The sequence below is a fragment of the Amblyomma mixtum genome, chromosome 6 (assembly GCF_055824585.1).
Source record: "Amblyomma mixtum isolate Tamu chromosome 6, ASM5582458v1, whole genome shotgun sequence".
NCBI lineage: Eukaryota > Metazoa > Arthropoda > Arachnida > Ixodida > Ixodidae > Amblyomma > Amblyomma mixtum.
Window position 1 is genome coordinate 17,203,023 of NC_143017.1, and position 26,088 is coordinate 17,229,110.

At 47.4% G+C, this 26,088-nt stretch overlaps 1 long non-coding RNA gene across 1 annotated transcript; it reads right to left on the minus strand.

The window, feature by feature from the left end:
- Positions 1–3,572: 3,572 nt before the first annotated feature.
- On the minus strand, positions 3,573–23,912 carry LOC149338297 (uncharacterized). The gene is made up of 2 exons (XR_016283725.1): positions 23,666–23,912; positions 3,573–3,902 (listed from the first exon to the last, which is right to left on the minus strand). It is a non-coding gene; the product is annotated as an uncharacterized LOC149338297 (long non-coding RNA).
- Between the last annotated feature and the right edge of the window lie 2,176 nt (positions 23,913–26,088).

The window sequence follows — 26,088 nt, forward strand, 5'->3', positions numbered from 1 at the left end:
TCGGTTTTCGATGAGATCCCGCACAGTAACTAACAAGTCCTTTTGGGCAACCGAATAGAAGCGGTCTTGGATGTCCACGGAAAAGGCAGAATTGGCACTCACACTGGTAGCGGATAAGTAGTCCACGACGTCCATCGAGGTCCGAACGCTAAAGGGGTCGTCAGGTGCCAAGGGGTCCAAGGATCGTTTCAAAAACTGGCCCACTAATTTCTACCACGAACTGTCCTCTGTGACAATGGCCCTAACAGGGCAGCCAGTTTTATGCGTTTTTGTTGCGAAAAACATTCTCAGCACGTCGGTATTCTCTTTCTTATTAACTTCTTTAAGCAAACCGTTAAGATTAAAAGACTCCAGGAGCTCTAGGGTGTGCCTTTTTATCTTAGAAGGCTTTGCGTTGCCAGGCTTGAAATTCTTGTTGATAGCCTCGTGGGCCTTATTGTATAGAAGGCTGTTAGGCATAAGCACGAAACCATCCTCCGTATCTGATAGGGTTAAGCTTAGGTCGTGGCTATGGAAATACTCACTGACATAACGTAGCTTAGCTTGGCTGGAAGCAAGATTAGGCCGAATTTTTTGAAGCGGGAACACTTTCTGCGAGGCAAACATCTTTTTCTTCGGAGGGTGCTTTTCTTGCTATGCGGCGGAGTGAAGCCAGTAGCTCGTGCTTTCTGATGGACGGTTCTAGGGCATACTTACGGCCTTTCCTCAGCAGGGCGTCAATCTCCGGAGGAACTGCGGCAGCTTGCAGGTCGGTCGCTTAATCAATATTGTGTTTGTTGTTTTGATAGCGTTTGTGTACTCTCGCGCATGTGCGCCCTGTCCTGATGTTGGCGATCCACCAAGTAAAGAATTTTCAGTTGTGTTTCCAGCGTTGTCCTGTGTGCTTCTCCTTGTGAACGCGTCCTTTCCGCTGGTTTTCTTCTTACCATGCACCAACTGGCCCAACAAGCTACGCTTCTTCACTCACTCACTCACTCACTCACTCACTCACTCACTCACTCACTCACTCACTCACTCACTCACACTCACTCACACTCACTCACTCACACTCACTCACTCACACTCACACTCACTCACACTTACTCACTCACTCACTCACAATCACTCACTCACTCGCTCACACTCACTCGCTCACTCACTGACACTCACTCACTCACTCGCTCGCTCGCTCACACTCACTCACTCACTCACTCACTAATTCACTTCTGCCATAGTCCAATGCAAGGATAGAGCATGTAGAGAAAAAAGAAATAAGCTTGAAAAAATGAGAAAGAAGCCCAGTAATTGTGTATATAGACGAGGTAAAGGGAATTCAGAAACAAATCACGATAATTCAAGAGGCAGTGCCCTATTGTTGGAAGAGAAGTCAGTGTGGCTTAGAACGACATAATACGGGAATAAATATACTGAGGAGCATGATTCATGTCCAGTGTGCGGTACGTCTGAAGAGACAATAGAACATACGTATTGCCCATCCCCACATCAATGCCCCCGAGATCAGCACCTGGGGCACTAGGGCTCTGAAATAACAATAATGTGTTTGCCCTTGGAGCCCATTTCAAACGGTGCGCTCATAGCATCTATCCACCCACCCATCCAGCCATCCATCCGTCCAGGAATGCTGGGCTTGCGTCATGTTCGATGCTGTCCAGGTGATGTGCGGTTTTCGCAGCACTCCGTATGATTCTTGCTCAATATCCCAGTGACGTTGTCCCAGTCGACGTTACGTAGGGCCCGCACTTCGTCTTCTCTTGCGACCAGAGTCAGATAACCTGGACGACCTGTGTGCAGTGTACGCTATGCATGGCCACACAGGCACAAGGTAGCCTTCAATGCCACCAGAGTTATTCATTTTTATTCAGTAGAGCTTCTACCTACGTGGTTTTCCCTCTGAGCCCACTCTGATTTTTTTTCCTGTTACAAAGGGCACGATGCTGTACACAGGACGAAATAAACAGAGAGGGACGCGGCGCCGAACTATTTATTTCTTACAGTGTACCGTTTCGTGTGCTTGGTTTCAAGGAGTCGAAAACCAGCTCTCCCCCCGTTCGATTATTCTGCATTGTATGCTGGTCTATGTGCCCGCTTGCCGAAGGAAGGACAAAATGGCTTCCATGCATTGAGAACCTTCAGCTCGTAATCAAGTAATCGCGCGACTACGTTCCCAACACACTTAAACAAGGGAAGTGCGCTAAAAACGAGAAGAGGACAATGACGGGTGCAAACCCGTCCTTGTCCTCTTCTCGTCCGTGTCTCTTTCAGCGCGATTCTTTTGTTTAAGTATGTACGACCGACTCGCCCAACAACGTGCTCTCTTAAATTACGTTCCCAACATCTGTCCCGTATTCATGCGTTCCTTCTTCGTCGTCCACTCGTTTTTTCCGCTGTTCGAAAAAGGTCGAGTCTTCCTTATAAGCCTGGCTTTGCGCATTTCAGGGCATTGGGCTCCCCCTGTCTCTCCAATAAACCTGTCCTGATCCAGTTGCTGCCACTTTATTCCTAGCCCTTCTTAGTCTCATCCGTTCACCTCACGTTATGCCGCTGCCCGATACGTTTGCTTCGTCTTGAGACCCAGTCCGTTGCTTTTAACGACCATCGGTTATATTGCCTACGCATTACATGCCAAGCCCCCCCCCCCCCCCCCCCAGGCCCATTTCATCTGCTTGATTTCGACATGAATATGATCAGTTAGCTTTTGTTCCTTGACCTACTCGGCTCCTTACCTATCCCTTAAGTTTCTGCCTATCGTCTTCCTTTCCGCACCTCCCTGTGTTGTCATCAGTCTACTTTCTTCCCTTTTCATTAGCCTCCCCTTTTCGGCCCCATAGGTGAGCATCTGTAAGATACCGCTGTTGTGCACTTTCTTCTGCAGGGATGCTCCTGAGTAGCCCGGATCAACTGGCCCAATCCACGATTTTGATTCTTAGCCTTCTCGTTTCCTTCCTCCTGCGGATGCAGGCGACGAGGATCCTAGCAACCTCCTCGAGTTATCTGAAGCCACGAGAGCAACGGGGTTGCGGTGTTTCAATGTTGCATAACTCGTACATCTGCGGAGGCTCCATCTTTGCAGCGCATTTTCATGTATACTCTCTTTTGCGCGTTCATTGCGAATTGGCCATGTACAGTCGAGGACAGAAGTCATTGGACCGCGTGCTGCATAAACGAAGCCCACAACTTCAATATTATACGCCGGCTGGAGACCACCTTTATGAAGGTGAAATAACGGGATTCTGACTTTCACCTCCACAAGTGTGGCGTCCAGCAGTCTGCTAGGAACACAGCTATCTGCTTCTTTTTCGGAGCACTTGGTGAAGACTTTTGTTCCCAACTGTACGCTACGCCTCAACAGCCGCGCAAAGTCTGTGGGATTGGCGTCCGATCGAAGGCGTCAGCGGGCCGATGAGCGGCGTGTCCTGCTCACCCGCTCTCGCGAGCACACTGACCCCACTCTCCTCGACCGCGGCTGAGAAAAGCCCCCCACCGCACACTACTGGGTGCGCCCCTTCTTTCACTGCTGTTCGGGCTACGGGCCCTTCTCTTTCGCTCACAGGAAAAAAAGAGAAGAGATAATCGAAGCGTATAATAAAGGTGATTAATACCGGCGCCCGTCATATCGCGCGAAAAGAAAGGCACTTTCCCATCTTCGGGGCAATCTCGGGACCGCCCTTTCTTCTTTTACGCGCGCTCAGCTCCCCCCTCCGTCGGCAGTTTTCGCAGGCAGACATCTTCCCAGGGCTCCATTGTTGCGCACCGATGCCCCCGGCCGACGAGGAGGCGCCGTAACTCTTCTGGAGCTGACCCACAGCGCGCTGTCCTCCTTCCGAACCCTTTCATGCGGCTTTCACTTTCTCCGCTGCCGGCGCATTCCCGTCTTTGCCGCCGCTCACGCCTCCCGGTAGCGCCTGCAAAAGAGCAAAAAAAAAGACTCAGTAAAAGAAAAATGAGCGCCCACGAACGGTGGCTTCCACACATGCTACCGGCAAATGGCTCAGGTACGGATGCACTCGCGTACTGACGCAGGCTTTGGTGGACGATGGAATATGGCATGTCCCTTATCGCAGCAGTGTCTGTCCTCTTCAAGCGGACAGTGCTGACAACTCTACTCCATTTTTGTTGTTAGTAGAACTCGATTTCAGGGCTCTTTCTTGCTAGCTGATGTCGGTCCGGCACAAAAAGATACACGTACTGCCGACAAAATAAAATAAGGCAAAGTAAGTTTTCCGCTACCCTATTCAAAATCGGGACGCAAAGACAAAAAAGCATTCAGATCACCATTTGGATGTTGTAGCCTACCCTAGCCTCACGGATTTGCGTGAAAATAAATTATCTTGATCTACACCGAGATAGGTGGTAGTGATAGCTGAGTTCATTTTTTTTCGCATTTCATGTTCGCGACTGGCAATTTACAGTTAGAAAGGCTAACTTTCACTATAATGGAGAGACTGATCAGTATGGCAACCTTAGTGCCTGCTCAGCATCCCATCAAGCGGCAAATAATTTTAGCTAACATGCTGGGAAGTGCCGGCCGAACATCTTCCAAACATGAAAACGAACACAGCGCCGAACGTCAAGCTGAACTACCGAAGCTTTCTTTGCTAATCGTACGCATCTGGGTCTGAAGGCTAAAGGCGATGTTCTTGTTAACTGCAAATAGAAAACTGCGTGGGTTGCCGGCAGCAGCGCAATGGGGTCACATCACTTCAAAGCCACAAAGCTGGCACGACGCGCGTGCCGACGGGAGGGTGACGAAGCTTTTACAGTTGTGGCTCAACAGTGACCAGGCGTGCGAGTTAAAGAAAAAAAAACACGCAACAGACAGGACACAGGAAAGAAGTAGACGGGGTGAGCGTTGGCTGGTTATTGAAGAAGGGCTTCTTTCCTTCATTACCGACAGTACGCATGCGCGCCAAGCACTTAAGGCCTTATCAAAACAAGAAACGAATTCCTTCTGCTACACGTGAACCGAAACCTAGCAGATACACGTTTTAGGGCCATATCTTCCTGCCTGCAAGGGTTCCAAGATTTCAAGTGCCTTTTTGCTCTGAAAAGCTGCACGATTTTCTCAGGACTGACAATGTTTTGGCAAATACTTCCCCCAATGCGAACCCAAAGAGTTCATGCTGCCCTTTGCCCCACATAAACTGAACCGCAGCTGAGCGGGATTTCGTACATCACATCCGTACTGCAGTGCACAGATTTGATTCTGTAGTGGGTGCCACAGCCCGTTTTCCTTGGTCTGTCCATGTCCAACATTCTTGAAAAAAAAAATCGCAATATTGGAAAATGTCAGGTGCTGTTATGAATATACTGAACGAAATGGTCCATTCTTTTGACATGTAGCTAACTGTTTCTTTTAAAGTTTTTCCGTCACTCGCATCGAACAGTTGACTACCATAGAAAAACACTGGGGAAGGCCTATGAGGACAGTAAAAACGTTAATAGCAATTAAATAACGCCCACCGACGGAAGATCTCCGGATATATTGATTGCTATAGTGAAATTTTGTGCTACATAAAAAATTGCGCTTATAAACCCTTTCCCGTTCAATGATGCGTTTGTCCAGAATTGTTGGGCATTTGTTGGTTAGTAGGCACTAGCAGGACAGCCTAAAGGGCGCGGAGAAGGGAACATCCGCACCGAATTTTCCCCCACTTTCTTCAGGCGATGCGGGATCAAATGCACACAAGGCAGAACTGCAAATTTGCGTAAGCGTAGAGAGCTGGCTAGATCGTGTTTTGCAACACAATGACTAATCTTTCCAGCGCACATAAACACACGGACAGAAGGAAAGTACCCCCTTTGCCAAAAGTAACCGAGCAACAGGTTCTTGCTTCTCAAACGTATAACGGAGCATTTACAGCAGCCCTAAAGACCGAGCGGTGCCATAACGTAAGGACAAGGTCTCACCTTTCTTTACACATAATCAGAGCTCAAGGGCTGCCATGAGTGCTTCCCTACGCGGCTAAGAAACAAGCCGCCTGTGCCGGGTTACTTTTTTCAAAGACTGTACCTATACACATGGGACTCCAATTTTCAACTAGAATTTATTCCATAAAAAGTAGACATTCATATAAAGCACAGAGCGCTGGTAACCCCTTGCGCACGAATATATGTCAAGAAGAGGCTGATAAAGAGGGGCACCCAACAAGGGTTTGCGTTCCCTACTACGGGCAGTCATTCTTTAATAAGTTACTATTTTTGTTTCTTTTTACATGGCGGATGCAACAGAGTCTTCGATAATCTATTCCTTTTTTCCCGAGTCGAACAGGGAGATCAAAGATACATTTTTTTTCATCGCGAATACAGTAGGCTTAAAAAATTTCCTGAATTTTTTCTGCTGAGCTTGAGCGACACGCATGCTCGTTTCAAAAACGTCTTGTACGCTGGCTTGAGGGAGAAACGGCGAATGTAATCTGCTAACTGACCGCTACCAATCAGAGAATTAACTGCCCTGAGATGCTGTTGCAGGCGCTTATCGGCACAGAGACCAGTCTGGCCCATGCAATGTTGCCGCAGGTGAGAGGAATGCGATACACTACGCTGACCTCGCAGTCGACGAGTGGTCCGGAGAGTCTCATTTTGCAGACCGACCTCCTCCTGGTTTAATTTCTAAGCGCGAATGCGCGCCAACTTTTCCGGGGCTGGAAAGGCAGTCCGGACACCGCACTTGTCGCCCACCTTCTCGAAGCGGTGTGACACCTAATGCCACTGGGGCGCTACGACAGGTCATTGCTGCGACCGCGCGTCTTCTTCATGCATCCGCCGCCCACCAGCCTTCACCTCACAAATCTCGCTTTCCGCCACTGAGACCATTCTGTTGGAGGCCTCTTGCAGTCGTCTTAGCTGGGAATCGACGCTGTCACGGACTTCGTGTTCACATGAATTAACAACAGCAGAGCGGATATAGTTCTTTGGTAAAGCTCACACACCCCTCCGCACACTCCTGGAACAGAAGTGTGCGCTTTTTTTTTCAGAAAAGTGCTTAGCGCCTCTAAGCCGTCGCTTAACGAAACCAACAAGAACCTCCAGTCAACACCACTCCTGCTGAATGTGTCGGACTCCCGCTCCACAGCGAAGGAATGAAAGACTATAGAAGCTGTCTTCGAGAAGGAACACTCCAAAATTTGGCACACCTTTTCTAGACAGAATTTCGCCCTAGCACATTGCTCTAGAAGAAGTATAGTCTGCACATTTTTTAAACCTTCTTCTCGGTGCCACCCACCAATATTCGTTGCAGGAAAAGCCAGTGTGGGCACTGATACGCAAAACTCTGCTTCCGGCACTGACCATCTATTTTGCTTAGGTATATATCGTGGTCAACCGACGGAGCACACTTCGCTGCCGGCCTCGCCAGTCACGAACGTGGAAAGAACGCGACCTCCTGGTCGCCACCAGAACGACTGGCAGCCGCCGATGCTAATTTGATCGTCACAGGCAGCGACTGGTCGCGGCCGCCGCATTCCCCCACCGGACTACTCTGTTCTCCCGCCCTCTTTTCATGTATGGCCTTCATTTTGAGCAGGAGGGTCATTTCAGCTGGGAACTGGGTCCCATTTATCTTTAATGACTGCAACCCTGGAGTGCATACAGAGCGTAGTCTGCGGGGATTGCCCGACCATTTCTGGCGTTTCAAATTTGGATACTTGGTCATTATCATGGTCTTGCATTGTTTGGCTTTTGAGAAACTTCCACAGAAATCAGGCAACACCACTCACAGGGAGGCATATTGTGTCCACGTTTTTCAAAAGCACCACAATGCAAAGCTACGTGGTATTTCTGCAGCATGTCGATGAGGTCTCGAATACTTAACCGCTTCGGACGACTGTGCAGAAGGACGGCAAGCTCCAAAGCATTATGGTTCCGGCGACTGGGCTGCGCGCATGCCTTGGTATCAAACCCCTTCTTCCCGGTGCGGTTATCCCTGCCCGTTCGGAAGAACGCCAGCCCTCCCGGACTGCGCGATGTGTGCGCCCTTGGTAGGACATGGAAGAATACTGCGCCGAACTATAACGGAGAAGCTCAGCAGCATGCGTTGTTGAGCAAGTTGGTTCATATTGCTTTAGAAAGATGGGATGCGCACATGAGACAATCACAAGAACGAAGACGGGACGGGCGCAAACTAGAAACTGAGGTTTATTCAAGGAATCGAAATTTATACATTAAAATGTCAGCACTGGTAACAAAGGACATCAAGGCAGATTTGTTGCCAGTGCTGGCATGCTTATGTATAAATGTCGATTCCTTGAATAAACCTCAGTTGCTAGTTTGCGCCCGTCCCGTCTTCTTTCTTGTGATTGTCTCATGTGCGCATCCCATCTTTCTAAAGCTATAACGGAAAGTAGACCTTCTCGACCATACCCAATCATCTCTGGGTCCTTCAATTTTGTGTGAACCCGCCGCAGTAGATCAGTGGTTTTGGCGTGCGGCTGCTGATCCGAAACACACGGATTGGATCCCGGCCGCGGCGGGAGCGTTTCGATGAAGGCGAAATTTTAGAGGCCGGTGTACAGCGCACGTTAAAGAACCCCAGGAGGGCGAAACAGCCTGAGTCGGTTGTGGATGTGAGACACCCATAGACCATGAACCATGGACCAGTCTTGTGCGAATTCGAAAGCTGTACACTCGACATTGATTGAAACATACACTGATGAGCCGCATATTGAATTTTGCGCAGGTTTCGACTTTAGCTGCTGGCTGTGTAGAATGCAAACATGCGAGCAAGTACGGAGATGCAAGCCCTTCATGACCTGCCTTAAAAACAACAACACACCTCAAAGGGTCGCGTTTATAATGTTTCATTTGCATTACACAAACAAGTGCCGAAAATAAAAGGTCTTCGAGAAAACATACATCTGTCCGAATGCCAGTTTCATGACAGGAGCGTTATCGAATGGTGTTTCAAAAAGTCTCTACCCTTCTTCATCTATGCATTCGGTACCTACGTCCCTTCTGTTTGTATTTCTTCGGAATTAGGTTTTTGTCTCTGAAGACGAGGTTCTCTCCCAACTAGGGTGCCATAGGCAACGAGAGCAAAACGTACAACATTCACTGAGAGCAAATGCAACGAAGATTGCTGCTGAACTTCCATCGATTTCAGGTGCTGGCTTCAGAGCTACCTTGATTTGATCTGTGATTTCATAACAAAGAGAAGAGGCTGCACCCGGCATTAGCCTTCCCAAACCTTCCCATTGGCGTTACTTTTCAGTTAACTACGCTGTGGTCATAACTGCAGCTTCCCGTTGCCCAGTTGATTTCAACCTGACAGAATGCGGCAGCTTGGAATGCAAGGCGGCGCAACAATGAGATAACGAGAAGAAAAGACGGGACACCACTCTCTCGGTCCTTTTCTTCATCCTCGCTTAAAAGTTGGCCAGTGTTGTGTTCCGAGCTGTGACAAATTACCAGCTATCCCGATCAGCCACCCTCGATAGAATACGGCCAGGCTGTAAATGTGCCAGGCTCGCACTTTTTTCGTCACTGCAGCTTCCAACTTCTGTCAGTCACGATGAGGGAAGCAAGAGCTTCAAAATGTTTATTGTTTTTTGCCTGCTTCTGCTGTTCATGAGTAAAGGCAAAGATTAGCCCAACGAATAGTCTGATTTAGTTTGCAGCAACTCCCTGTTTGTTGCTGCGAGGGCGGCCCAACTATGAAGTGTCCAGTCATCATCAGGCACTGCACTGGCTTGCTTTGCGCAGAGTTTCGCGCTGATCGCAACAAACGAACTTCGTGGAGGAAAAAACGCTTTTCAAGAATCACGGCAATGAACGCAGCCTAATTTCGAGTGTACGACTGGAAGACAGTCAAGCTTTTAGGCACTTCGTCCCTCTGACACCACCCGACGCAAAGGGGGGATGCGGCAGTTTCGTTATTTATACTTGAATGTAACCAATTTCGTACAGGTGTGCAACTTTGGATGAAAACTTCCGGACAGAATTTATTTTCAAGGTCACTTTTACAGTTACTGGGTAACGACAACACGTAAGTCATCCACGGGTTATAATAACTCAGGAGAAAACGCAGAAGTTTTAATATGACATACCTCACAAAGCCCTGTTCTGGACGATGAAGCCATTGGTTTATGTTCCCAGTGCCTAAAACATGAAATGTTTATCTTTACTTGGATATCTATTCAACAGGCCAGGGTAGGGAACTGAGGGCTAATTAAGATCTCAGACGAAAAGAGCCAATGGTCACTGAATATAAGGGAAGCATAGGAGAGTGCCTTTAATAGTGTAATTAGTTAATGACTGAAAGAGAATTTACCAGAGTAGAAGAAAGAACAACCACATGCCATCTAGGATCTGAATCCACGTCCTCCGGTGACTTGTTAGATTGTTCATACTTATATCTATGTGAAAACATTTCTGGGAAAAACAACTTTCAAACACTCTTACAGTTCTTCATACAAACAGTGAGATATTTATTGCATTCGTGAATATCTCTGGACTCATGAGCATATAAAAAACAAAACCGTTCTCATGTCATTGCTTGCGAAATAGAAGGGATGAGCGATAGCAAATACAGAAAAAGTGAAAGCTGAGGAAATGAGCCTTAAAATTCATTTTTTCAAGCAAGACTTAAAGGGGCCCTGCGGCGTAGGTAAATCTTTGTATGCAGAGTAAGGGACATTATGCCTAAAGATATGCCTGAATGCCTAAAGAGATCGCCAAAATCGTAATAGTTAATATTTTAATCTCCAGAAATGCTCGTTTCGAGCTGATGGTGTCGTAACGCAGCGGCCATTTTCGGCAGCGGAAATGAGGTGCCATTCAGATTGGGCGCTGCCTTTCTTATTGGTTGTGCGTCCAGTTTAAATAATGTTCCTTTATACTCACGAAATAGATCCAAAATATTATGTCTCTAAGTACTCAAAGCTTTTCGCGTGCCACAAAAACTGGGAAGAAGCAGTGAAAGCGAACAAAAATTACTGAGAATAAAGCTAGAGGTGACACTTTCGTGGCAGCGAGCACTGTTCAAGCCACTCGAAGAAGGCAGTGTAAAAAAAAACTAGTCGACACATCTTGCCCAAATATGTGAAAAAAGGCCGGACAGGAGACAGAAGGCGAGGTGAGGTTGAGAAAAGGGGGGGAACAGCCGTCGGCCTTTCAATCCTACCAACGAAGAAACATCGGGGAGCTTTCTTTGTTAGTGCCCCCTGACCTGTCTACAGAGCCCAGTAAACAGGGGACGACGCCGCCAGACGCGCGGCTACGGGCTGCCCCGACAAAGCAACAATTGCATGCAAGCTTCCGCTACTCATGCGCTAGGCGCGGTTCTGATTGGTAGCCCCAATCTCAGTACTGTGTATGTGAAATGAGTTAGTGAAACGCGGTTTCGTCTGATCTTTTTATTTTGAATTTTCACAGAGAATTAAGTTTCATTTTGCACGCTCCAATTTCAATAATTCTTTTGGAACGCATGATGAATCCATTTAATGATTTAAATCGGTACTGAGGAAAGCATCGCGGTGCCCGTTTAATGAATACCACTTTGACAGTGAGCCCCGCCGCGGTGGCTCAGTGGTTACGGCGCTCGGCTGCTGGCCCGAAAGACGCGGGTTCGATCCCGGCGCGGCGGCTGAATTTCGATAGAGGCGAAATTCCACAGGCCCGTGTCCTGTGCGATGTCAGTGCCCGTTAAAAAACCACAGGTGGTCGGAATTTCTGGAGCCCTTTCCTATGGCGTCCCTCATAGCCTGAGTCACTTTGGGACGTTAAACGCCAATAACCAAATCAACCAAAGTTTGACAGTGCGAGAGGGCCGCATCGGTGACCATCGGGCCGGACCTAAGAGCCACAGAAGCAAAAAAGTAAGAAGCCCCTTAAGATGCAATGTTTGTTCGCATCCTTCACTATCACGCACCCCGAAGGTGCCAAGCGTGCCGCCGAAGCAGACGCATGCATTTCTTAGCACGACACAGGCGTACCCAGCTGCAAGCGACACACTAGTCAAGCGCGCCGCCGAAGCCAACGCGCCGAAGCCAACGGAGGCCCTCTCTGGCTCCGTTGAAAAAACATGCAGTTGACTGCTATGTTTTTTATTCGCTACATTGGCTTTATTTGCCCATCAGGTAAATTCGGAATTGAGGAACTGAGGCCATTGAAAAGGGGTCCGACCTGTCTCTTTCATGGTCATAACAAGACGGCGGTGCCCCTTGGTAGGAAAGCCGCGGATTCCGTCATGCGCCGGTACCATAAGAAGCACGATCCGCTCACAATTTTCGATGACCACAGGTAAAAAAACGTCGTCTTATAACACTGCACCACTTCTTTCACTGTAATTTTTCGTCGCCAAGCAGATGAAGACTCGAGAATGACGAAAAAATAAATTTAGTAACCAGAAATTTTTAAACAACATGCCTTTTAATTTGTCGCTTCCGTCCTTACGGTTTTCGTCGAGGGTGATTTGATTTTAATGTCGCAAGGGCAGCTTAACAAAACATCCCCCCCCCCCCCCTGGCCGATGCGGTTGTTTTCTTTCTTTGCACATAAGATGGCATAAAGACCGATTTTTTCCATTCATTTCGAGCCAGAGGAACCCGACATCAGGTCAAGAGAAAGCTGGCGCATACTGTAAAGTTCGGGTATAGAGCAGCGAGCAATGGCAATGAAAAGGATAGGCTGGTGATGATGACAGTGATAGCGTTATCAGGAACATGACATCCATCTCACCAGCGGCGCTGCAGATCATGTCAAGAGACAGGAATACATCCTGAGGCTGGATTGTGCGATAAAGCCTGTACGTTCGCCGCATCACAGTGATTTCCCACAGGGCATCGCACTAAGCTTTGTCTCTTGCTGTTCTAGGTGTGTGGTTGTTGGTAATAACTGATATACATTAACCCCTTTTTTTCACTATTCGGAATGCTGCTTGTGATTTCACTATCCATGCCTTATGTGTTACTAAAATTTGGTTTGCCCAGCGGGTACCTCATGAACAGGCAGCGACATCACATTTTCGGGCAGCTGCCATTCCTTTGAGCAGATGGTGACCCAGCACTCGACTTATGGAAGTGCTATTTTTTGTGGCCTAGCTTTTGACTTGCTGCGGCGACGTATAGAAACAAACCCAGGCCCTGACAAGTATGTTTCCGCAAGTATCACGAAGCAACATTACCTGCGCAAGGTGACAGCAGTGAGGCCATGTCCAACTTAACAGAATAGACTGGAACCATCAAAACAGACCTTTCGAATCTGTCGAAAAAGCATGCCGCACAAGGTGGAGTAGTTGATCCCGTAGGTGACATGAATAACCGCATGCGACGCAAAAATTTGACATCCAAAGGTTTTCTAAAAAAGGAGAAACAAATCCTCGAAACCTCAGAATATATCGCGCTTAACTTCTGCGAACAGCACCTGCGTGTAGAAACCACAGACAATGAGAAAGCTCACCGGTTGGGCTCACAGAAAGATGACTATAACGGCCCAATCATCGTTGAATGCATAGCTTTAAAACAAAATTTAGCATTTTTGGTAACGCTTACAAGTTGAAAGGCCTGAAGGAGCTAAAAGTAAGGCTTGAGAAAGATCTTTAACCGCGCGTTCAGCATGCCCGCGAGCAACTTCGGGATTTCGCAAAAGATAATCAACAACCGGAGGAAAAACGGAAATGGATTTGACAGATTTATTTTGGGTGAGAAACAGTTCCGCTATGATATTTCCAGTGCTGACATGTCCGTTATGACATGTCCAGACAACACAGCACAGGGCAAGAACAGCATGGCGACAAAACAGCACAGCGAAAAACAGCCTGACAAAAGAAGTGCGCAGGAGAAAAACTGCACGATGAAAAAAAAGCACATCGGAGTACGTGCAGCGCTGCTGGGGGGGGGGGGGGGGGGGGGGTGAACTATCATAGCCATAACCGCAAAACGGTAAATCGTAACACCTACGGCAGCGACCTTTGGAGTTAGCGAATGCTCGTTTCATAGACTCAGTAAGACACACGGTAGGGTAGTATTCGCGTTTTCAAATATACAATTTTTGTGGCTGATCATGGAATGAATAACGCTGAAGAAGTCGTTCTGGAAACATCGGTTCTGCGGGTTGACCATCATGGTGCTGAATTCCGGCATATATGTCCGACGTAAGGCTCTGGGTGTACCAAAAGTTCTTATTCTTCAAAACTCTCTCTGTCGGTAATATAATCTTCAGCAGTTTCGTTCGGAGCGGCTACGGGGCCTTCATACACTGAAATAACTTATATGAGATGCTTACTTTTAACCTGAAATAACTTATATGAGATGCTTACTTTTAACTTTGGCAGGATTACCCGAGCCGACATTTTTAGTTTCTTCAGTGCTTAACCAGGGCGCTGCACAGTGCTTGCCTAAGGCTGACCGGCGGTTAATTTACTTTGAAAAATTTGACACACAGCTGACCTAAAAATTCATGCATGAGCGTGTATTTGTTCAGTGCAATTCAACATTAAAAGCTCTTTTTCCTCCTTCACATTGCACCCTTTAGCTCAGCAACTACAAGAAACGCCTAACAAACACCTAACCTAACAAACACAGGTGGGAGTCAACTGAAGCTGAGTTGTAGAATAAATGCAGGTAATTTCGTTTCACGGGATATTTATTGCCTCTTAATTTTGGTTCGATTAAAATTGCATATAATTGAGATAGTAATTTCAGTTCTTGCGCCAACACGTGCGCCTTGCCTTTAAAAGTAGTCCCCTTGTGCAAGATACGTTTATGTGGTTTAAGTGGGCTTAACGTTCCTAAGCGGTTCAGGCTATGAGGGACGCCGTAGTGAAGGGCTCCGGAAGTTTAGATCACCTGGGATTCTTTAACGTGCACTGACATCGCACAGTACACGGGCCTCTAGAATTTAACCTCCATAGAAAATCGACCAGCGCGGCCAGGGTCGTACCCGCGTCTTTCGGGTCAGCAGCCGAGTGTCATAAACACTAGGGCACCACGGCGACTTAAGCGAATGCGGCCAGCGTGATGAAACCCCGCGGCAACAGCAGCTGCAGTCCCTAAGTCCAGTAAAAAACGTACTGCATTCATCAGCGCAATTTAGCTGCGCTACTACAGAGGCAACGTGGTTGTAAAGCAAATAACGCAGCGGTGTTTTGACGCGTGCTGTCCTTTCATGTCCCCGGAACATGTCACCTATTCTCACATAATGAATTTTCTTGACTGCAATTATTTCTTTATCCTTCTCAGCTCGGGTTCCAGAAGGTCCTGTCAAGCGAAATGCAGTAAGCTATTTTCATCCATGAGATGCATGCTAACCTCGATTCAAACCTTCAAACTGATGCAATGTTCCGCGACTTTGCAAAGGCATTTGGCAAAGTACCTCACAAACGCTAACTACTAACGCTTTTTTGGTTAAACCTACATCCTAACATATTGCAGTGGATAAAAGAATTTTTGTCCAACCGTGCCTGGTTTGTCTGTGTTAATAACGAAGCCCATAGTTCACCTCCAGAAACACTGGGGGTCCCTCAAGATTCTGTGCTTGGTCCTCTTTTATTTTTAATATATATTAAGGGCCTATCTGTGCGTGTCTCTAGTAACATCCGCATGTTCGCAGATGACTTTTCGCGCATGTTCGCGCAGTTCTTAACTCCTCTGATCAACTACCTCACAAACTAACTTAAATCATGTACAGGACTGGTGCAATAAATGGATGATGGAACTTAACCCCGGTAAGTGTAAACTAGTGTGTTTTGATCGCAAGCGTAACCCTGTTACGTTCCCATATGTCTCACGTAACGGTTGAACTAACTGAGTCCTACAAATACCTCGGCGGAACATTGAGCAATGGTCTAACCTGGGACGCTTATGTCACAAAAGTCATATCATCAACTAACAGAAGTCACGAATTTCTCAAACGTCATCTACACCACGCGCTATAAAACATAAAATTGTTTGCATACAAATCACTTGGCCACCCTAAGGTAGAATATGCCTCTTCCATCTGGGGGCCTAATCATGTATATCTAACAAATTCCTTATCATCGAGGCACTAGATTCGTTAACTCCTGCTATTCATAAAGCGCAAAATCATCATTAAAAGCAGATCTGGCCTAACAGCCCTGCCTTTTCTCCGTCGAATTGCGAGTATACGTTTTTTTCTCAAGTTTCATTACAGTTCACTTGACCTGGTGCCCCACGTCTATGATCCAGCACGCATTTCTCTCCGCATTGGTTATTCCCTTCAAGTTGCCCGGCCACGTAAGCGCATAACATTCGCCACATCATTCTTTCCCCGATCAGCCCCGGATTGGAACGGCCTTTCACACGACATCGTCGCAATCACTTGCCCATGCACCTTTTTTGAAGTGTATAGCTCCCACATTTCAATGCGACGATAAGTTTAATTGACGCATGTTTTTTTTTTTATTAAACTGCTCACTTACGCATTCCTTATGTAATACCCCCCGATCATGGGGGCCTTTAGGGTAATAAAGTAAAGTGAAGTCAAAAGCCGTTCAGGTTGACGAGGCAGAGGAGCAACAAAGACGATAAACAGGCCATGCCAGTATGTCTCCGCTATTTTAAAACCCTTTATGTAACAGTTGTCTTGGCTTCACCGTGACACGGTAAGCTCCAAACCATCAGTTCAGCTCACCGCCGAGAGATTTACGCAGACTTTGCTCGTCACCGATTCATTAGTGAAACGCTGCCGCCACAGCGTACGTCACGGGCGCTATGCGTCCTTGACCTTCAGATATACTTCATACCCTGATTCTATGACTACAGTGTGGCTCATTATATCCCCTAAGGCTGCCGCATGACTGACAAGTCATTGCGGAAGAACCTACGAGCATGTAGAGCGACACCAGTGTACTGTGGCATCCGTGGGGCAGATGACGCTACCCTGTTCCAGACGGCCGTATTGAATCTCTGATTACGTTCCTTGCAGGGCGCGGATACTGCGAATAAAATGTCACTTACGCACGGATCCATTTTTACCAAATCGGGAATACAAGCAAAAAAAAAAACCGACCGTGTTGCGGCTAAACTTAACCTGCACTGCCAAGGTCGTCAGAAACCTGGCGATGCCCATCGAATCTTTGGTTCCACAATATGGTTATATACAAATTGAATGCAGTCAAGCTCAGCCGACAGTCATGGCCACCAAAAAGAATTCTTTAAAAAAATGTTTAGTAGAACGTCCCTGCAGGCTAGATAGTTGATTTCAAGTTGCAGTTCCTCGGTAAAAAAGTGTCCTGTTGTTAAAGCCTTTCTTGTTACGTAAAGAAGAAGCTAATCACAATACGAACTTCTGAGCTCAGGAATCTTGATGTCTCTCACTTGTTTACATATTCATGACTAAAATGCTCGTTTACGGCTGCGATTAGTCAGCGTAATAGTACAGAATGCCGCACACTATGGCCGTTGTTACAAGTGTTACAAATTTCCGTTTTTTTTTATTTTGTATCGTTAGTTTGTACCGTGTGTTTCGCTTGGAGGCAGCCCCAAAACAAGGTTCAGCCCGCACAGATGCGTTTCTGGACGCCTGCAGAGCCCTCTCTTCCCTCGTTTGCGTCACCCTTACCAGCACTTTTTTCTTCCTTCCTCATCGCATTTCAGCGTGCTTTTCCTCGTGCAGGGAAATCCCGCTGTTGGCGGTGCGTACGCGTGGCGAAGCGTTATAAAAGAAAGAGGTGCGTACAAAAGTAAAAACGCGGGAAAAAACTGCTAAAATGAAGCGAGCCGTGCGTGTGCCAGCGTGAGCGATTCGCAAGCTGCACGCGGCTCGGTGGCCGCCAGCTCCTGCTCAACCCCAAAACCGGTTTTCCCTGCTTTTCACCCAAGGCGCGGCCGCGCGTAGGAAAAAAGAGGCGCGGAAGAGATGAAGGGGCGGCCCAACGCGGCAGTCTGGCCGCCACGCGGAGAAGGCCAATTAAACAACGAAAAAAAGAAGAAGAGGCTGTTGTGGAAGCCGGGAGTTGTTTGTAGCGGCCGCATTGTCTCGACACTGGTCGCGAGGGGTCCGGGTGACGCAACCGGTATACAAGACCCGTTCTGTCCCTTTTTCTCCGCGCCACAAAAGGCCGAGGCGACAGTTGCGGCCGCCGCCCTGTCTCTTCCCGCCTGGCTGTTTTTGCTGCCCATCCGTCCTCTTCTCGGCTAGCCGGAGGTTTTGCCCATCTGCACCTTTACGCATATATTTTGCCAGCTCCACGTTTTTCGTTGTGAATGCAAGGAAGACAGGCAACTCATACCAAGTAAAAGGAGCCTGCAGCCCATTGTTGTCCCGGCGCCTTGTTCACTGCGACACGGCTATCAATGTCGCAGCTCCTGTAGATCCTGGCTGCCGAGAAAAACGAAATAGAGTGCACTTGAGCGCCAGTTCGCGCGCACGTCGCAATCTTACTTACGCCGCTCATATGGGCCGCGAGGAATGCTAGCCCGACTGCAGAATGGTGTGGCTGGTTACGTTTGAGACATGGGCCAGAGTTTGAGCCGGACACAGTTGACTCCGCAGGTAAGTCCCGCAGCCGAGCTGGTCACCTTTGGTTCTCTGGAGCAGGAGAACAGATTAATAGAGCCGTACTCTCTCTAGGTTCAAGTCTTCGCGTGTCAGTATTATAGTCATTGCTCCTCAAATCACGAAATCTTCGGGCATACAAAGGCTTTCCTTTCATCTGCACTCCCTTCCTACATATCGGTTTCGTTTATGGTTTATGGCTAACGGGGCTTAACCTCCCAAAGCCACTCAGGCTATGAGAGACGCCGAAGTGAAGAGGTCCGGAAATTTCGACCACATGGGGTTCTTAACGTGCACTGGCATCGCACACTACACGGGCCTCTAGAATTTCGTCTCCATCGAAATTCGACAGCCGCGGCCGGGATTGAAACCGCGTCTTCAATCCCGGCTGGAATGATCATCCTGATACCATCAGAGTAGGCATAGACGCATTGCGTCTATGTCTACACTGTTGAATTCTGCTACCAACAGTTCACTTTGTCTTAGTGATAGAGTTTTCCTATGTTGTTGATACCCTCAGGTTCTTTGCTTATCATTTTATGCACTCTTTTCTATTAACTCTTGGCGATATTGCTCTTATCTTTCTTAAATATGAGACACCGCTTAGCATTTTTTGACGTCTATATTGTCATTTATCTCATTTTCGGAAGCGCTTCCGAGTCGTATATGAAACAGCTGTAGTCTGATCCAGCACCTCTCCGAAAGACATTTATCTGATTTGATGATGTAAACCCATAACCAACGCTCCTCGGAGCTTGCGTGGACTGGTGAATAAGTGAATAAACAAATTAACAAATTGTGCTGCACAGTTTTGACCGAGGCTTAGCAGTGTTTGTTTAAACCTCAAGAAAAGCATTAGGTAGGATCTACTACTCTTGACGGAAATGTGTTTAATGAAAAGAGACAGACGATTAAAAATGGATATTTATAGCCAGGTATGCAGCGAAGAGGGAACCGGGGTGGTCCGGCGGCGCTCCGAATCAAGGTCGCCCCTCTGACCTCCCCCCTCCCAGCATCAGTCCTACCACTAACGCGGAGTGGAGTAGGTAAATACAGCGCAGTAATGCACGCGAAATAGGCGCTTAGCATTGGGCGTCCGCGGACACTTCGACCCCTTTCTTGCCTTTCGGCATAGGTCGATTCGTCTCTCTATGTACCCAAGGAAGGGTCGAAAGGGAAGGTGACAGAACGAACGCGCGCGACGGCTGGTTGGACTAGTTTTCTTCATGACATCATGGAATCCGCAGTGCTTGCAGCGCGAGGCAGAAGACCAGAACGACACACACTGCGCTGAGCTATCAAATTTGTTTCTGAAGCAATAGATCCGCATCCCTGCGGATCAATTGCCTCGAAAGTAAATGTGAAAGTTCAGCGCAGTGTGCGTGTGTCGTGCGTGTCTTTGTCCCTTTTCCCTAAAGCGCTTTGGATTCCTTGATGACTGGAAAGTCAGTCGGTCGTTTATGTGGTCAGCGGTGGTTATGGAAGAAAAAGGAGCGCTGAATTTATGGTAGCAAGTTTTCAATTCAATTCGAAGAGAGGCTTTAAATGTAAAGCAGTTCTGTGCACAGCTTAATCAACATTTCTGAGAAAATGCTCTGGGTTGCATCACCTGCGGAACATCTGCGCAATGTGTAGACGTCCACTTTCGCAGCCGCGAATGTTCGTTCCGGTACTCGAACTCCGAACCTTCACTTGAATGTCGAATGAAATTGTTGAGGGAGAAATAATATCGCCGCAATCATATTGATATTGTGATTGGTGCAGCTGACAGTATCGAGACGTTGAGAACCTCTCCTTTGTGATGGGTCTCAAGACGGGGTGACAGCGGGGGTTACGCAAGGGAGAAGACGTCGAGCGAGTGGATTGGCTAAAAGCAATTGCCCTGGGGCCAAAAAGAGCTGGACCGAACGCCCGGAAGAAGATGGTGCAGTCGAAGGAAAGGATGAAGTCTAAAGAGCAGAAGATCGTCGTGGGCAGCACTGAGAGTTGAAGACAGAGCAGCAAGGAATTATGCACTTACAGGAAGAAGACGAAAATGAGTAGTGGGACCCAAGGAAAGTGTACTGAGGGGGCACACTTAAAGCACCGGTCTGGAATCTCCAGCATATTTGTGTTGTCAATCCGTTGGGACGTTGAAATGGACTTGAAATCATCGTGAAAAGAATTGGGAAACACCACAATGCCTGATCTTACGCTGTGGATGAACTTTGGGTGAGCAAATGCCTCGAAGATGCGGTGAGGAAACAATGCTGCCCTCTGGTTTAAGTTTTATGCTAAGGAGAGAAAAGAAAAAGCTACTGTGGTCAAGGGCGGAACAAACCCTTGCTTGAGAAATGAGCGAGGCTACCAGGAAAGCGGATGCACACTTAAAGCGCGATGCTAATAGGAATTGAGATGAGCCTGGAGGCTGCAAAGACTGAGTTAGAAACGAAAACATCTCAAGGCATAACTATTTTTTCAAAAGCGCGCCCCCTCGTTCTTGAGGAACGAAAAATTTCCTGGTGCTCCCCCCCCCCCTCCCATGAAATCCCGGCGCTACGCGCCTGTGCTTAGCTTTTCTCTTCGTGAATTTTCTAGTGTTTGCGCTCATCATTCTCCATAAGCGTATCATGCACAAACTAGCCCCCACCGAAGATTTATTATAATAGACGGGTTACTTGCAGTGGGTAGAATTGCAATAAAGGACTTTATTACTTGCGAGAGCCTTAACGAAACAGTGTTCGCCATACGCCTCATTTCAGTGTCTTCTTAGGTTAGGGAATTTTTCCTGTAGAAACAGAATGCTTGTGAATATTAGCTTCAGCAGAAAATGTCTTCAAGAATTGTTTGTTCTGTTGAATGGAGAAGAGCTTTTACGAAAAAAGTAGTGCGAAAACAAAAATCCTTATAACACGAAGAATGAAGGAAATCATGCTAACTTATATTCTAGCGCTGTTATAGGCAGGAAGAACTCTGAAAGCTATGTTTCATGCTTAAAATGTCCTTATAAGAAGAAGGGATGCTGTCTACCAAACATTTCCATTATTGGTTTCCAGGCAGCAACACGCGATTCGTTAAACTATTCGAAGAGTCCTGACAGTAAAAAAAAAGTTAGAATAACGCGCATTGGTTGCAAACATGCTTAGCAGCATTTGATTGCTGTGCGTTTATCTTTGAGGCATTGCACGTAGGCTGCATGGCTAAAACAGCGGCCAAATGGCAAGTCACCTCAAAATACTGGACACTGTAAAACACAGGGAAATGAGATTGTGTTGGTCAGATAATCTAGGGGAATCCTCCAAGGTGGAGTAGATTTGCAATAAAGGAGTAATCTTATTATCTTACCGGTGTTATCTAACTTGCCCGTAGTTTAATCATTTTTCAGAAGCACTCAGAGTCAAACGCTGTGAGCCCCAGTCGAACTGTCATTTTTAGTCATCATTTTCGATAGTGGAGAACACCGGCAGTCAAAAGCTGCGCATTTCGCTTTTTGCAGGTAATCTGGAAGGTGCGCTGTCCTGGACTTAGCTGCCAAACCAGAGATCTCGACTACCAAAATTGCTTGCCAAAGTTGATTAGGAACGTGGAACTACGCTCGCGGCATGGTCGGCGCGTACACATTAGTGACATGGTCGCGGTGAAGAGCTACACATGGTCGGTGGCAGATTGTGTCCCACAAGAAAAAATAGCTCTTGCTGCACAAAAGGATACGACACGATCTGCGTGCGCGCACTTTCTCCCTTTGTTCATTCAAACCACTGCGAAAGCGGTAACAAATACCACGAGCTGGAAACGGCAAACATCCAGAAAAAACAGAGCCAGCAATACGATCAGCAATACGATGGCCAGAATTCTACACGGACAATGTCATTTCTGAAGTGGAGGGAAGCTGGATAATAAGTATTCCGCCTTATTTACTCGTTGTGCCAAAAGCTATGCTTCGGACCGCAAAATCACAATGCATGTGCCACGTACATGAACTGAACAAAAAAATGCCAAGTGGCAGTGAGACCGACTACGGTACAGGAAGCGACTTCGGTCGAAAAGCAGAAGCGTGTCCCGTAAATGTCTGCGTAGCGCCCGTGATGAAAGGCGTTGGGGATGAAACGGGGATGTTGGCATATGCGGCACGCTCAAGTCGCCTCCGCATTAAGGAAGCGAAAACAGAAGCGTCAAGAAGCCGGCGGCTCTGGTGGGACGTACTCCTTCTACAGCAGTAAAGCAAGCAACCAGCAGCTTTGAAGACAGCCTCGCTCCATGGCGTCGTCCCAGGCGGCCCTCAACGCGGCGGCAGCGATGTTTGGAGAGAGCGCCGTCGGTCCTCGCCAAAAAACCGAGCTTGGAACGGCCGTGTTTGCTCGGGAGCGCGGAGCATGTCTGCAGCCGCCAATCTGTCGGGAGGGGGGCGATCAAGTGCGCGTCGGCGAAGCGCCTTCCGGCCGAGCCCGGCTGCCGGTCTGCGAGGCCCAGTTATATGCACTGCCGCCAACCGCCTCGATGCGCGCGAAAAAGAAATACTGGCCGTGGTGACGCGAAGCCATCGGAACGCCCGCGGCATATGAGGACACAGACGGCATGGCGTCGCCTCACTGCGTCTTCACGCTGCTTTTCACTCGCCATGCCATCAGACTAGTTAGAAATGTAAAGCAGTTCACAGTAGTGGTTCATTGCAGGGTCTGGCCGCAGCAGCAGGAAAATGATGGAAAGCTGGCCTAGCCGATAGCTGCTCACTGTGGATAGAAGAGTGCGAACCAAGTCGTAGGACTGTGTTCGTCTGTGTATATTCCTTGCGCTACGTCTTGGCTCTTCCGTTCGCCGAGAAAACCACAGCGGAGAGCTCCTGATAGGGTTAAGTCTCCAGTGAAGTCCTGAACACATTCAATGCCGTCATACTCGGTTCCTCCACGACAAGAAAGTGCCTTGCCGTTAAAGCTCTTCTTGTTGCCTAAACAAAAACCTAACCTCACGACGAAGATGTAAGTGGGCGCATTCTGATGCATCTGGTTACTGCTGCAATTAAAGCGCCGATATCATTAACGGCTATGATTGGTTAGCGGAGCGTGATACAACACGCGGGCCATAAGGGCTGTTTAGAGCAAAACGCGAATTCTAGACTAATGCCGTTTTCCTAAGTTCTTTCCTAATATACAAAAAAAAAAACATTTTCAATGGGCGCGGAAGTTATGCAGCTTGTTATGAGTCAGCACCTAAACGCGTATTCCAGAGGCATACGCACCATTCTGCGGTAGTGGATGATCCCCGATTGAGTGCGGACTGCCGGGTCCGTTCCACTGCGCCCAACTGTGCCGAGCCGCCGCGTCGAGTGCTTCGCGGTGGGGGGACGCCTCTTCGCTTGGCTCCGGAAGGCGACGCTTGCCAAAACAGCCGAACGACGCCTTCTTTGCAAGAAAGAGTAGGCGAGGGGCGTAATCATACGCCGAAAGAAATCATGAAGCTCAGCAGCTCGCTCTACAGGCGGCCGACGCCGGTATAGCGGTGCTTCCGACCGGGCCCAAGCTAGGGTTTATAAGCGATGCGCACGCATGCTGCGATATCATCATGAACGTGTCAACCAACAAAGCCTCGCTCGCAGTGTCGGGTCGTAGTGAGCTACCTTTGACAGCTTTTTTGTTCTTTTCTGGGTTCTAATAGCGGAACGGCGCCCGTTCGAACAAACTCGTTAGAAAGTTTTTGTTCCTTCGTTTCATTTGGCGATACCAGGAGAGCCTGCAAGTCCAGCTCTGCTTTATATGGCCGATGCGCACACGACGCGTGGCATCGCCACGTGCTGCTCGCTTCGCTGGACGAGAAACCCGAAGCAGCGTCTGCCACCGGGAAAACTAATTAGTAGCAAAGTGTTTCGTTGCTTGCATATCCACGCAAGTGGCACGAGACCGAGCGAAAAGCGGTCAGCGGAGATTGAGAGAAGTTTTTCCCGTAGACGGCAGTCATTACATGCAGCGCTGGAATCGAATCCGGTGGGAAAACTAAGAAGTGCGCCGGCACTCGCCTGCATGCCAGTACCTCTTGCGAAAGACCAGGCGGCTTGTCGTTACTCTCAGGCCCCTTCTCGCTGTGAAAATGGAGCCCCATCTTGAACCCCGTTTATGCCACAAAGAAGTAATCATGTCTCGGGAAACAGAGCAGAGATACTGGACCTAGCTAGTAAGAAATAGAGCACGACGATGTACTTGAAGAGAGAGTACACAGGTCCTGGTATTCAAAATCTAGTTTTGAAACTTTCATATTTGGTGCACAGAGATGACGTGCGGAGTACAGGAGGTAAAATATCTGGCGGCAGAATGCTTTTTACTTTTAGCACATAGATTACAGATAACTTTGTATAAACCATGACCTTCACTTGAGAATTAAAAGTTTGCCGAGAAGCAAATGACGACATTTACAGTTACTTCTTTCCTCTCTAGTCCTGTCTAGTGTCATGTTGCGTGTTAATAATTATTGGTAACGGTTCAATCATCGTATCGCCCATTGTGAATCTAATGTTCTACCTTGTGAGCTCAGAGAATCTAAGCACAGAAAATATGTGCAATTGAAAGCAATTTTTAGTTTCAAATTAACGTCCAGTAAAAGTGCAAAACGAATGACTTCCAGTTTTGCGAGCTTTCATATTAGCTTAAGGAAAAATGCAGGGCGGAAGATGTCGCCTTTATTGTAAGCATTTGTGGTCAAGTCGCCATCGCAAGCATTCGCATGCTTACCCAGAACAGGCAAACCTTGCGCAAATAGAGAAATCTCAGATGTAGTTCAAGTCCTCGTCTGCTTCTGCGAAAGCATTTGATGTACATTACAGGTCGGTCTATCTTCAATCTCTTAACAGAGCTTGTTATTGTGGAAATAATTTGCAGATATATTTTGATGAATAACCATGCAAAAGCCATTTCTGAACTTATTTCTTCAACGCAATGCAAGACATGTCTACTTTTTTGGAAGACGATTTGCATCGCATTTTTGGAAATGCTAGCGCTCCTTCTAATCGGCTGTTCATGAAGGTAATATCATTGCACTTGTGGAGAAAATGCACTCTGCGATATACACACCGGAATAATATTAGGTGCACATGCTACGACTCAAGGAATTAATGTCATTCTAAGTTAGTGTTTGTTTATGAGCATTTAGGATAGGCTGGGTTTAGAAAAGGGCTTTCATTTGTGACGTCCCTCGTAGGAACTATCAATATATTTTGCAGCAATAAACACTCCTCAAATTACGACTGGGACAAATTTTGTTTTATTACCTTCGTCTTTCTTCCGTGCAATATGCGTCCTTCAAAGAACAAAATACCTAGTGTCACAATTCTTGTACCTTTAAAGTCCTATGGTGTCACCTCTAAAAGTACCCTCTCTCTTCCATCACACTCAGTTTGTGGAGCTTTTCAAAATGCTGAGGACAAGAAGCATTAGCCTGGATTACAAGACAATTAAGTAACAATTTTATTCAACACCAATCGGATCATGCACCGTTTCGGCAGTCCTTATTGAGTCGACAAGACACTGCCATGAGTGTATGATACAAATGTTGAAAACTGAAGTTTAAAAGAAAAAGCAATAGAAATTCATTAATTTTTATTTGCGGACCTGATCACTAATTAAAAAAAACCATGAAATGTGAATTAAGCACCCGACTTTATCGGATTAATTG